Raw genomic sequence first — 13,241 nt, 5'->3', positions numbered from 1 at the left:
GTTTTTTTTTTTTTTTTTTTATTAGCTTTCAATACAAATAATATATATTATAATAGCTTAACAATTAAGAAAATTAACAATTAAATAAAAAAAGAAAAAAATAAATAAAAATATAGTACAATAGATCTTACATCAACAAAATTACAATAAAGTTACAGCAAAAATAGTTAAATAAAAAAACCAGCTGAATGAATGAAAGAAATTACATCTAGAGAATTTGAGTTAAGAATAGTGTAACAATTAATAGAAGAGATATTATGATGAGATAAATAATTAAATAAAATAGAACGATTTCTTACAAAAGCACAGCAGTCGAAGATTATATGAGGAAAATCGCAGAGCACTTCATCGTCATGTTTGGAACAGAAAGGAAAATTGTTAAGGGACATTTTGTATGCATGAAAAGGAAGGCGATTATAACCAAGTCTTAACCGAGAAAAGGGATAATATATGGAACCGGGAGAGAGGAAGTTTTTGGAACCAAGGATGATTAGGAATAGTTAGTGAAATTGATTTGTGCCAAGCTGCGATAAGAGAGAAAGGAGAAGACCAATATTCTTGCCATGCTTGAAATATCGTCTTACTAAGGGGTGATAGAGGTCAGATGAAGGAATATTGAGGGTTGGAGGACGGGTAATGAATTTGATAAGTTTGGCTAAATGGTCAGCCTCGTCTTTACCAAAAATACCAACATGATTAGGACACCATAAAAATTCGATTTTTGTATTAGCTAAGAAAAGATTATAAATTAACGCTTTTATTTTAATAATAAGGAAAGATCTGCATTTTTTGAATGAATTAGAAGAGAGAGAAGAAAGGACTGATAAAGAGTCAGTAATTATTAAAACATTAAAAATATTGAAGGATTGAATAAGCTCAAGGGTCGTATATATAGCATAGCACTCAGTAGTGAAAGAATAAGATTGTGAAGGGAGATATCTGAGAATTTAATTTTAAGACTATTTATTCCTAGTCTTAAAATTAAATTCTCTAGTGAAACTAGAGCTTACTGAATCATCAGTAAATATAAGACAATAATTGGAGAAATTAGAGAATAAGAACTCATTGAATAGATTAATAACAAAATTAATAGAGAGAGATTGCAATTGCAGTTTTGAATAAGAAAGAAAGTGATGGTTAAAGTGAATAGGTGGCCAATAAATAAGAGCCTGGAAGGAGACATCATAAATAGGCAAGCGATTAAAAAACGTGATTACAGTATTAAGGTACGGAGTCAGAGTCGAAGAGATTGAAGCAAGTAAAGGAAGAGTTTTGGGAACATAGCGCCAAACTGCGCATAGAGAATAAAAACTATGAATTATTGAGTTGACTGAATAGGATAACTGTATAACACGTTTTAGAACATTTTATTTGTAACTTATAAATATAATTTTTAAAAACATATCAAAAAAGAGACAATATAAATTCGTTTTTAATTGTTCTATGAGGATATACGATAAATTATGTTTGCATTAAAAACTTTTTAAGCCAATAATTCCTTAAACGTTTTAAATATCAATTACATACAAGTGCCTTTAAAAAATAATGCTATGATAACATAAGACGATGATTTTTTTTACAAATTTCAAATATACATTATAAGTTGTAATAAAATAATAAATTAATAGAAAACTAATAATATATTGTTTTAATAATGATGACGAAAATATTATACATTAATATAATAGGACTTCAATTTATAAAGTACGTGTATGATATAAACTTACATGAAAAAATAATTGGTCAAAATATTTGTTTTCTTTTTAATTTGTGCAAAATAACTAATAGACATAATGAAAATAAATTTGATTTTTGATTATATTCAATTATTCACTATAAAATATCCAAAATAGTATTACGAATTTCTTACGAATAATTAATGTTCTAAGAAATAAGAATTTCAGAGAGAAGTTCTTGAGACAAAGATAAAACGACAGTGTTTGAAATTATTCTAGATAATGAAATTTCTTTCTAAGCCAATACATTAAACTTTCTAGAAGTATTATAAGTGGTGTATTGCGGTGATGATATATCTCTTTCTCATTTTATAACATAGTCAAAAAGTATATTTTACAAAATAATGCAAACAAATAAAACTATGCAAATTTCAAAATATAGTTATAAAAATTGTATATATATATATATATATATGTATGTCATATATGACTCCATTTTTGGTTTACTATAAAACTAAAATAAAACATGAACAACAAAAGAATAGAATAGAAGTGATGAGGCAATTTGATATTCATAAGCTTTAATTAAATCTTTTAAAGAAAGTATTCACAACAAAAACTTGAAATTTAATAACAAATACTATTCGATATATTGAAACTGATTGGTAAAAAGCTCATTAATAATATTAATTATTTTAAGAATTAATAAATAATTATAAAAATTAAAGTGTCTCACTTTTGATTGCGGTACATTCCATTAAATGCTTACTGCTTTTACATTACATTTTTTATTATAAACATGAGAGAACTTAATATATTTTTAATTCTTTTATTTTTTTTGGGAAAGGAACTCCCGTAAAAATGATGTTAAACAGATAATTTATTAATTATAACTGACTTTTAAATGGATGGTCTATAAATAGAGTTCAAAATAATACACCAGCATTTCATTAATTACAAAATATTGACTCCGAAAAAAGAAAATATTTTATAAATTTTATAATATAAAATTATTTATAGTAATTGAATCAATAAATAAATTATGTGTAGTTATTTCAATGTATTTCAATGAACTTAAGTTTAGTCTAAATTACGTAAGCCCAAATGCAAAATCAAAGCTTCTGAATTTACTTGAGGGTATATTATCCAGAAGTTTTGATTAAGAGTCATCAGTTTATATTTGCTTTAAGTTTCTATATAGTCAAGTATAGATTTTAGAATTACAAAAGGCTTATAATTAAAAAGTACCTTTCATAAATTCATTGTTTATTTGCATAATTTAACCACTTGCTAGTATTATAGAAATATTTTGTTTAACTAAATTTTCAATTGTTGTCAATAATATAATGTTTTTAATGGTCCTTCTACTACATTGTCAACATCAAATTAGTATCCCACAAAAATTGTATTGAAGCTTTCGCGGCTTGAAATGTAAATAAACAAACGAAATTGATGAGAGTTCGTTGGAACTGTATATTTTAAGTTCTGGAACATTTAATCACAATTTAATAAAGATTTTAAATAATTTTATACTAATTTTTGTTTGATATTGATAAATAAAAGGTTCAAAAAGAGTTATAAGCGATTAAGTGGCGGATTTACAAGGGTTCTAGACCCTTCAAATTTTTACTTTAACTATTATATCGTTTAATCTGATTGTAACAAGTTAGAAGTTTTTGTAAGACAAAATATATAATTTAAGTCCTACTGCAATTTCATAAATTATGATAAATTATCATTAATTGTTCATTCGTTAAAAACTTCAATTTTAAACTTAAAAAATTAAATATCCCAGTATAATGATTAAAAAAAAAAATCTGACTATCTTCATTATAAAATTTAATTTTAAAAACATCCTCTTTAAGAAAATAACGTAACTATATTGATTAGGATTTATAAACTTTAAATATTAGACAATAAACTATAACACTGAAATCAAAAATCTAAATTTTATGAGCTGCTACAGTTTTTAACTAGGCGTCAATATAATAATAAATTTAAATTACTGAGTTAGCTATACATATTATTTTATATTATTACTATAGAGAATTTTACAGAGATCAAATTTTTATTAATTTTAAAGTTAATGTGACATTAACTTATAATAATAACTAATAAGCTTATACGTGTGACATTAAAAAATAAATTAATAAACAACTTTTAAAAATGAAAAACTTTGAACTGTTCATTTATCGGTAAGGTCTATTGTCTTTGTTAGAATTCATCCCAGTTCTACTTAAATAAGCTTTTGTGTAATATAGTTTAAAAATGTATCGTAAAGTTTCTAAACAGAGAGAATAAATCACACATTTAAGTACTAACTATGTGAAAATAGTAAAAGAATATTTGAAGCGATACTAATTGTAATGTTTTAATTGAAATAATACGAAGTCATTAAATAAAGATACAAGAGTATTTTAAAACAAGTATACTTTAAAAGTTTTTTATATTTTTTTTTAACTGTGAGATGATTTATTTTTATTATTATTTTTCTGAATCATCATATTAATGCTGAAAAGTTTATTTTAGAACCTTAATAACATATTATTTTAATTATCATAAAAACAAACTTCAAATAGTATTAACATTCAGTAAAATGGCGTGAGAGAAAAAATAGGTTTCCGTTTTATCAAATATCTAATTGATTATTCAACATTGCATAAATTTTTAATCCATTAAAAATGAAATTTCAAAGTCATTTGAAATCTTGAATTTTAAAATATTGAAAAATCAAAGTTATTTTTTGAATACATATGTAACTCATCAAAAATATTTATATTATACAAAAGATTTTAAAGTGTAATTCTTAAAAAAATGATTGGATATTAAAACTTATATTATTTTACTAGTATGCATAATTACAGTTATAGTGCTATAAAATTCATGTTAAACTACTATTATACCAATGCAATAAATGATAGAAGTTTACACAAAGCGTATGAACTTCAATCAAGGGTGTATTTAAAAATTCATAATGGGGCGGGCACATAAAAATGTTCAATTGAAAAGTCACCATGAACATTTTTTTTACTCATTTTGAGCAGATTATGAGAAAAAAATAAAAGGTTTACAGTGATTTTTATATCATCATTATACGGTCAATGGGGGGGGGTCGTTACCATGCGTTAAACTGTATTTATCAAAATAACCATAAGTACCAACTGACTAACAATCAATTATAAATGGAAATTCAACAAACATTAAAACAATAAAATCCATATAAATTATATTTATAACTATTGTTATTTAAAATTAAAAAAATATTTAACTTAAATCGCTACTAAAGGTATTAGAAAACCATGTATACGTATTTCGGGAACAATGTTACGGTCATTAGCACAGTAAACACATACTAACATAATGCATAAACATCATTATTATTTTAAAAAATAAATTAAAGTAAGAATAAATATTTCAATGAAAATAATTTTTGCATTAAAGGAAAACATATCATGAAAAATTTGTTCAACAATCAAAGACAATGAATAAAAATGAGTACAAGTTTAAATAAATGAACAAAATATAATATTTAGTCAATTAAAAGTGAAGTGCACTCATTTTTTTCTTTATGCATTACATTGATAATTTGACTTGAGTATATCATTTATTAAATAGTGTCGTCCTTGAAGTAAACCCGTATACATTGTGAATTATGACACACCGTTTAATCTAAGTACAAGTACCACCCATACATATGTACACAATATTCTATATTCGAAGGTCGGTAAAATAAAATATGATTAGTAGGAGGTTAGTACAGTAGAACACTATTAAAATAAAATCAACCGTACCCGAGCTATATGATTATGTGATTGTAAAAGAAATAATGAAAACTCACATGTTCAGTGCAGTTTTTTTATTTATTTACCCCAAAAACAATATTGTAAAGAAACACGTTTAATTAAATGACATGCATTATTTTACTGTTTTAAATAGTAATTCAATGGAACTGACCGTTTCGTTATTTTTTTTGTATCTACACATTTCAAATTCATTAATGAATATTTTTCAAAAAAAATTTTCAAAATCTCTACTTTGTTAAATTCATTGAAAAATAATATATATTACATTTATTTTTCAGATTTCTTAACAATATTATTCTAAAAAATTAGTCATGACAAAACATCCAATGACGTTCATTATTTTTTTTTTTATCGGGGCTAGGAACCGAAATGATTTGGTTTTTTACATAATTTACAACGTGTCTAGTAAGGCAGTTGACCTATATCGAATTTTTACAAGAATTTGTTAGGTTAATCGAATCGAATTCGTTATGAAATGGCTTTTAAAATCGTAATCAAACTAAAAATTTGAATATATTAAGTTTAAAAAGACGATTTTATCGATACACTTTTTTTAGATTTATTTGAGGTTTTCAATTTTGTTAAAGTTTAATTAAGTTTTCAAAAGCGGTCTCACAATATTTTTAGATTCTGTAATTACTTTTTAAACATGTACTAGAAACAAATATGCACATTATATATTTGTAACAAATATAGATAAACTAATTTACTGGGTCCAAGAAAAATTGCCGAAAACCAAAACTATTTCGGTTGCTAGCTGTGTGTTTATACATTCGAGAAAAAATAAAATTGATCGTTTTAAATTCGTGTTATGTAAATATCGTTCGCATTAGTGCCATTAAGGTCATGATGAGTTGTTGATTTCGGTATATGGTACGCATCACCAGACGGATCTCGTTTGGGGCAAAAACCTAATACTTTGCCCATGTATGACACGGCGCGAGATGTTATTAATTAATGAGACGGCAGAAAACGTATCCGTTGAATAGTTCGTGGAGGAAATCTAACAAGTGCGGCGACGGATTAAAAAACGTTTGCCAATGCTTCAGGGTGAGCGCATGACCGGGCCAGGCGCGCGCGAGGACCACCTGTCGCTATTGCCGCCGACTGCTGTTACTTCACCGAACTCTGTTCTATTGCGACGACAACGGCGGATTAGATAAACGTTGTGTGCGCGCGTGTGCTGCACAAGTACAGTCCAATCGAAGTGTGTCGCCGTCACAATTCTTATCAAGTCTACCGGCGGCAGTTACCCGTGTCGTCGTCGTCGTTGCTGCCTCCACCATTTTTTAAGTACATGTTGTGTTTTTCGGCTTGATATTATTCGCGTTCGGTTCAACGTTTTTTTGTTAATGTTCACTCGGTAACACTTTCCCCCTCTCCCAGTTTCCAACACGACCGCCGTCACTGATAGTTCGGTGTTCACGTGTATCGATAGACACGGCTGTGTAATTGGAATTTTTTTATTTTGAATTTATTTACAAGTCCGTCGGTCTACACCGGTCCTCGAGTGGCTGCAGTCGACGGCCAACAACCACCCGACACGCATTACAGGTATCGTTACTTACCATTCAAATAAATTCTCGTGTTGACATTCATCAAATATATAATGATGTTGTGTTGAGCCTCAAAAAATCTCTAATCATTCACTCTCGTCCGTTCGACATTTGAAAACCGAGTGGGTATCGGTTTAGTCGCCTTTATTGGTTTTCTTTTCACGCGAGTTGTTGCCATCGCATAAGACCATCAAAGATTTTCTTCGGACGAGCATCAGCCACTTGTATGTTATTCTACAGACTTTTAATATATTTAAAAGCTCGTTTTACATTACTTATGAATGTTTGTTACTTATTTAGTGCTTCAAACGCAATTGGTTAACCGAGATGATTGAATAACTGAACGTTTTTAGATTAGAACTGATGCTCGTCCGGTTTTTTTTATTTCAAACTAGTTGATAAATTACGGTCGCAATCTTTTTTTATACTCGCGGCAATAAAATAACAGGCCCAAGTTTTATATGACCCATTGATATGCTAATTAACTCATATAAAACGCAAATAAAGTTATATAAACGTCTACTAGATTATAAAATAAAATTCAATACTTGCTCGATAAATGCTAAAGTTTATATTGTCTGTCATAATAATATTTTACATAAAATAAAAGTATAAAAAATATTTTTTTTCGTTATCTTACGACCTTCCAAACATATATCTAAAGGAATTATGAGAAACTAATTTTGAAAACACGATGTTGCAAGGGTTCTATCTTATGATACTTACGTTAAAAGAAATACCACGAGAGGAGGCACCAATCAATTTCATTTTACCTGTAATTGAGGCACAACTGACACTAATGCTTCCTATTTCATAAGTTTAAAAAAAATATGCTTTGCTTCCAAATGAAAACACGGCGATAGCTGACGCGCGTATTCTCTAACTACGTGACTATTAATCGCATTATGACATTATAATCACAAGTGCCGTCACACAGTTTTAAGTTATGACAAATATTGCCGAGTTTAACTTAGAATACAGTTATTTTAATACAATTGTAATGTAATGTTATTACATACATATATATATATATATATATATATATATATAGCTATTAAATATTAACAATCATTCATTATCTTAATACTAATTTTAATTACAACGAATATTTTGTAATTACGAACGCAACATGGAGCAATCGACTGCGCTTCAGAAAAAAATAAATCGTTAAGAATTATTTAGGCAATATTAGAATCGGTGTTGAGATATAAAATTTAACTGTATTTTACTTTTGAAGTAATTTCGAGGATGCATGAAATATAATTACAACACACCTATTATGTGCGTGGCAAAATATTTTTGCTCGACATTATTATTATTTTTCTGTCAAAAACATTTCACAGCGGGTTATCCAGTACTAAGCATAAATTCAAGACACAGAATTCCATTCATTTGTCTCGAATAAAAGTAATCTAATAAATTCAGTAGTTTTATGTGTCTTAACGTTGAAATTCAATTTGTTGGCGTAATAAATGATGATAAATTTGAAATACCTAGGTGATAAAGTAATTACAGTTTTAAGTGCTCGTGAAAATTGCCATTCGCATTGCTTTCAACTCTTTATTGATAATTATTGCGATGCATTAAAATTACTTACTGACAACAGCAAGTGTTGTTTTATTACAATGACATAAAATGGTGTAAAATGAATGAAGCGCGTGAGTGCCTAAAAATATAATTTATAACTACCGTGTTGTAATGCGGTAGTGACGGCAAATCTACACGTTGTGAAGGTACCGTAAGTGTGATTAATTAAAAAAATATATAAAATAAAAACTTCACCGTTCACGACTTTCGAGATTTCCCACTTGCCAGTTTTACGTTGCCATTGTAACATATACACATGCTCAACTATTTCGTTTGATGTTCGATGAGTTTTATTTTTAGCAAGAGCCATGCAAGCAAAATATTTTCAAGGACTCTTCATTGCGTTTTATTAGGTAGAGAATCATAAGGCACTTCGGACGGCATACATTATTCATCTCTTTCTGGGCAAAGCAGCTTGCACCACTAACTATTTAGATTACGTTGTTGTTATACTATTAATCTGTTGTGCTCTTCCGTAAATGCCTTTAAATCGGATTTGGTACCGAATATCTTGGCTTGTTTTTTTGGGTCCAGTAATCTGAATTTATCCTGAATAACTCTGCATAATCATTTAGATATTAGATATTACTTTCATTGAATTCATCATTAAAGTATCAGGCGCAACTGGTGAAAAACATCGATTTTTCTGTGTATTTTATTAATTTATTCTGATTTTGAGTTTGGAAATAAATTATTAATGAAAAACATTGCTTTCTTGTAATTTACAACGCTCAATAAATGTCTTGTCGTTCGTTTTACTTTGGCTTCATGATGAGAAATTGGGTTTTGTATTACATGGTCAATCGGATCGTTTTAATTTTGATACAGGGACTTACATGTAGTTTTCGCTGATTTGCGGTAAATTTTTTAATATATAATATATTATATAGACACTGAGAATCTACTAATTGAACGGATGTTGCAACAAAGTCCATACAATTGTTCGAGACGCAAGGATATTGTGTTTATAAATATGGTTAATTAAATTTAATAGACTAGATATTTTTTAGACTATTTTCTGAAAATTATAATATTGTTAAGTATACATTTTCTGTTTTATTGTTTAATTTGTATGTACGTGAAAGAGTTCGAAGAAAGGGAAACTTTTCGAAATTCGCATTGTTAGTAATCATAACGAAAGCAACTTCATTGAGTTGAATGATGTTTGCTATAAAGGTGCTCACACACAAGGTTTTTAACCGCACGCAATTTTAAAAAATTGATCTTTATTTAGAGCTGCATGCGGTTAAAAAAATAATTCGTAAGTATCTTAATTATGCGAAAGAAATAACAGTATTGTCTATGAATATTTGACTCAAAAATTATGATAACTGTGCTAATCAATGAAAATTATGTATTTTTTAATTTTAAAGTATTTAAATTCAGCTCTTTGATTATTTATTATATTTATAATTCCAAACAATAATACACATGCATATGTGTTAAATTATTTTTTTTTTATAGACATGTTGATATAATTTCAATTCTACAGTTATTTTTGTACTTAACTGTAATAGATCCACTGAAACTGCTATGTTTGGACGTGCACTTTAAAATACTCAGATCAATTGAATTGAGGCGTTTGAATTATTATAATCGACTCAAGACTTAAAATATAGTAAGCATTATTAAGATTCATTGATGCTTTTACTATTCTAGTAGAATTCGAACATTTTTATAAATAAAACATTACCTTAATATATATTTAACTTTCATGGACCCGAGAAAAAAACTGGAAATTTTTAACTAGTATAAATAACACAAATGATGGCAAACAACAATAATAAAAATATATGCATTTCTACAAAATTTCATGGCTAACACGTGATGTTTTGACGAACAGAGTACTAATTTCCTCTGTACTCATGTGAATTCTAAAGGATAATTGTACCTTATTATTCTAATAATACTTCCAAGTGTGATCTTCGTCACATCAATGATTCATGTTGTGTGTATTTCCCATGCTATGGTTATTATTAATAATAATAACAGCAACCATAAAATTACAAAAATAAATTATTTTTGTACTTATATAATGTCTTCATGAGTTTCTTTTATATTTATCAAATAATAAATACTACTGTTTTGCGAAATAATGAAGTGGTATTTTTAAAATAGCTTTATACTGAACAACATTCCGTGATAAAACTATTTTATTCCTAGAAATGTCATTTCAATTTGTTGACTCTTCGACAGCACAGCTTTCATCATTTTTTTTTTACTTTTTATGGATTGTTATCATATATTCGGATTAGCAGCTTACATCTGTAATGTCAGCTCATTTTTTCGTTTTTTATTGAGAATCTAAGTAAAATAAGTGCCCTGTATCTTTCATTCTAGTCTTAAAAATTCATCTAATTAGAAGAATATAAAAACAAGAGTATTCGTCTGCAAAACTGGCTAAAAATATAAATTGGACCAATTATTACTGAAGATAACTGTCATATTACAAATTTTTTGGTTGGTTTTTTCTTAATGAGCGCTAAAACAAATTTAAAGAAGTTACTTTATAATACATAATTTTTTTTAGTTAACTGCAAAAAATGTCCGATTAGATGACATAATTTTTGTTATTTAATAACCAAATTTTAGCTTCGATGCGAAGCTGAGAAGGTATTGGTTTTACTAAGATGTGTTTTTTTTTTTTTTTTTTTTGTGACTTACCACTTTTTCTCAGCTCTCACCGAACCAATTTCTTTCAATGATACGTCAAAAGATCACAAATTGTATCTAGTCGAAGACATTACCCTCAAAAATTGAAAAAAATGCCCTCGTTCCCCGTAAATGGGGGAAACCTCCAAAAAAATTACAAATTTAAAAATCGCTAATTTTCGAAATTTTTCCAATTTTTTTTAATTAAAAGTGCCATAACTTTTTCAAAAATGAACATATCAATATAATTCTTTTTTATATAGATGTGTAATATCATTACCTTTCGTTTGGTATATTTTTTTCATAAATTTAACCCTTAACCTGCCCACTAGGAGGGATTTAAAATGACAACTTTTTCAAAAAAAATTAACTTTTGAAAATGTTCCGGAAGGTCTGACACTTTTATATATATCTTAAATTAAAGCTAATGTAATATTCTTTATTATGCAAAAAAAAAATTTCGGACTTTATTTTATCTTCACGGTGAAAATGGCTACCAAATGCTATTTTTGTGTGAAAATTTTCGATTTTGTATTTTACATTTTTAACTTTATTATGCTATAACTTTTTGAAAAATGTATGGATCAGTACAATTTTTTCATGAGGAGTAGTATTTATATACATCTTTCATTTGACATACTGTTTTTTTAAATCCGACCATTTCCCTATATACGAGGGGGGTTCAAATCTAAAAAATGCATGTAGAAAGTAGAACTTTTTCAACTTAAATTTTGAAAGTGTTCCGGAAAGTCTGACACTTTTATATATATCTTAAATTAAAGCTAATGTAATTTACTTTATTATGCGAAAAAAAAATTTCGGACTTTATTTTATCTTCACGGTGAAAATGGCTACCGAATGCTATTTATGTGTAAAAATTTTCGATTTTGTATTTTTAATTTTTAACTTTATTATGCTATAACTTTTTGAAAAGTGTATTGATCAATATAATTTTTTTATGGGAAATACTATTTTTTAATAATCTCTTTTTCATTCGACATACTTTATCTTAATCAGGATATTAATAAGGAACTAGCAGTTTATGAAGCTTTTGGAATAGTCCACCAATTTTTAAAATTAAACACTATCTAAAGATTTGCATCGAAGCGTTTTTTTTTGATAGTGATTTTAATCACTGTCAGATATCATTATACTTGATCCATCTATACCACGTCACCACTATGCCGCGACCCCCCCGTGCTGGGTTTCTTTTCTGAATGTTCAGTTTTGAAAGAATATTAGAGGAAGGCTTAGAGGACAGTTGTTTAGAAAACGTAATGCGAATTTTCTCGATACAATTGACTATTTTTACAAAAAAAATTGTGTGTACTTCCGTATAATACATATAATTACACGTTTTACACTTAATAATAAGTGTTAACAACTATACAATCTTTGGCTACCTTCCTGGCTTTGTAGAGTAACAAAAAAAATTGTTTATGAATGTTTTTCACTATATATCAAAATAATAATTTCATAGCGTCTTTTATACATTTTTTAAATATAAATGACGTGTTTTCATTCATTTTTTATAATAAATAATATTTTACTATAAATGAAACATCAACTTTTTCTGTTGAAAATATAAATCAAAGTTTATTAAATGAAAACTCTATTATAATCACGTTTAGGTTTATTTTAAATTGTTTACAATATTTATATCGGAAGTATAAAACAACTAAAAAATATTGGTAAAAATATGACTACTGTATTCATTTGATTTATCAAAACCTGATTATTAAAATAATTTTTACTTAAATTTATCAAACCCAGAATAGAACGATTCGACTGTGTTATAAAACAATAAAGCTTTGATTAATACGTTGAATGAAATTTATAAAAGGAAACTCATAATGAATTTATAATAATGTATCTATTGCTATGGGGAAAAATGTAAAATGTAATGTTTCATGTATGAGAATAAAAAAATCTTAACCGTTTCTGTTATTTCATTTTACAATACAGTT

At 27.2% G+C, this 13,241-nt stretch overlaps 1 protein-coding gene and 1 long non-coding RNA gene across 3 annotated transcripts in view; one reads left to right on the top strand and one right to left on the bottom strand.

The window, feature by feature from the left end:
- Positions 1-7,992, bottom strand: part of LOC126894699 (uncharacterized) — a 13,318-nt gene extending 5,326 nt beyond the window's left edge. Inside the window, exons 1-2 of the long non-coding RNA XR_007701489.1 lie at positions 7,762-7,992; positions 2,925-3,161 (exon numbers count right to left, since the gene is read on the bottom strand). This is a non-coding gene — a long non-coding RNA (uncharacterized LOC126894699). The remainder of the gene's footprint in view (positions 1-2,924; positions 3,162-7,761) is intronic.
- LOC126894686 (adenylate cyclase type 5) overlaps positions 6,602-13,241 on the top strand; it is a 118,217-nt gene continuing 111,577 nt past the window's right edge. For both annotated transcript variants that reach the window (XM_050665872.1, XM_050665874.1), the window contains exon 1: positions 6,602-7,033. The gene's annotated coding sequence lies outside the window, so the exon portion shown is untranslated. The remainder of the gene's footprint in view (positions 7,034-13,241) is intronic.

The sequence above is a fragment of the Daktulosphaira vitifoliae genome, unplaced genomic scaffold (assembly GCF_025091365.1).
Source record: "Daktulosphaira vitifoliae isolate Bord-2020 unplaced genomic scaffold, ASM2509136v1 Scaffold_1, whole genome shotgun sequence".
NCBI classification, from domain to species: Eukaryota; Metazoa; Arthropoda; class Insecta; order Hemiptera; family Phylloxeridae; genus Daktulosphaira; species Daktulosphaira vitifoliae.
The sequence above is the reverse complement of the archived record's forward strand: the minus strand, read 5'-3'. Positions and strand labels throughout refer to the sequence as shown.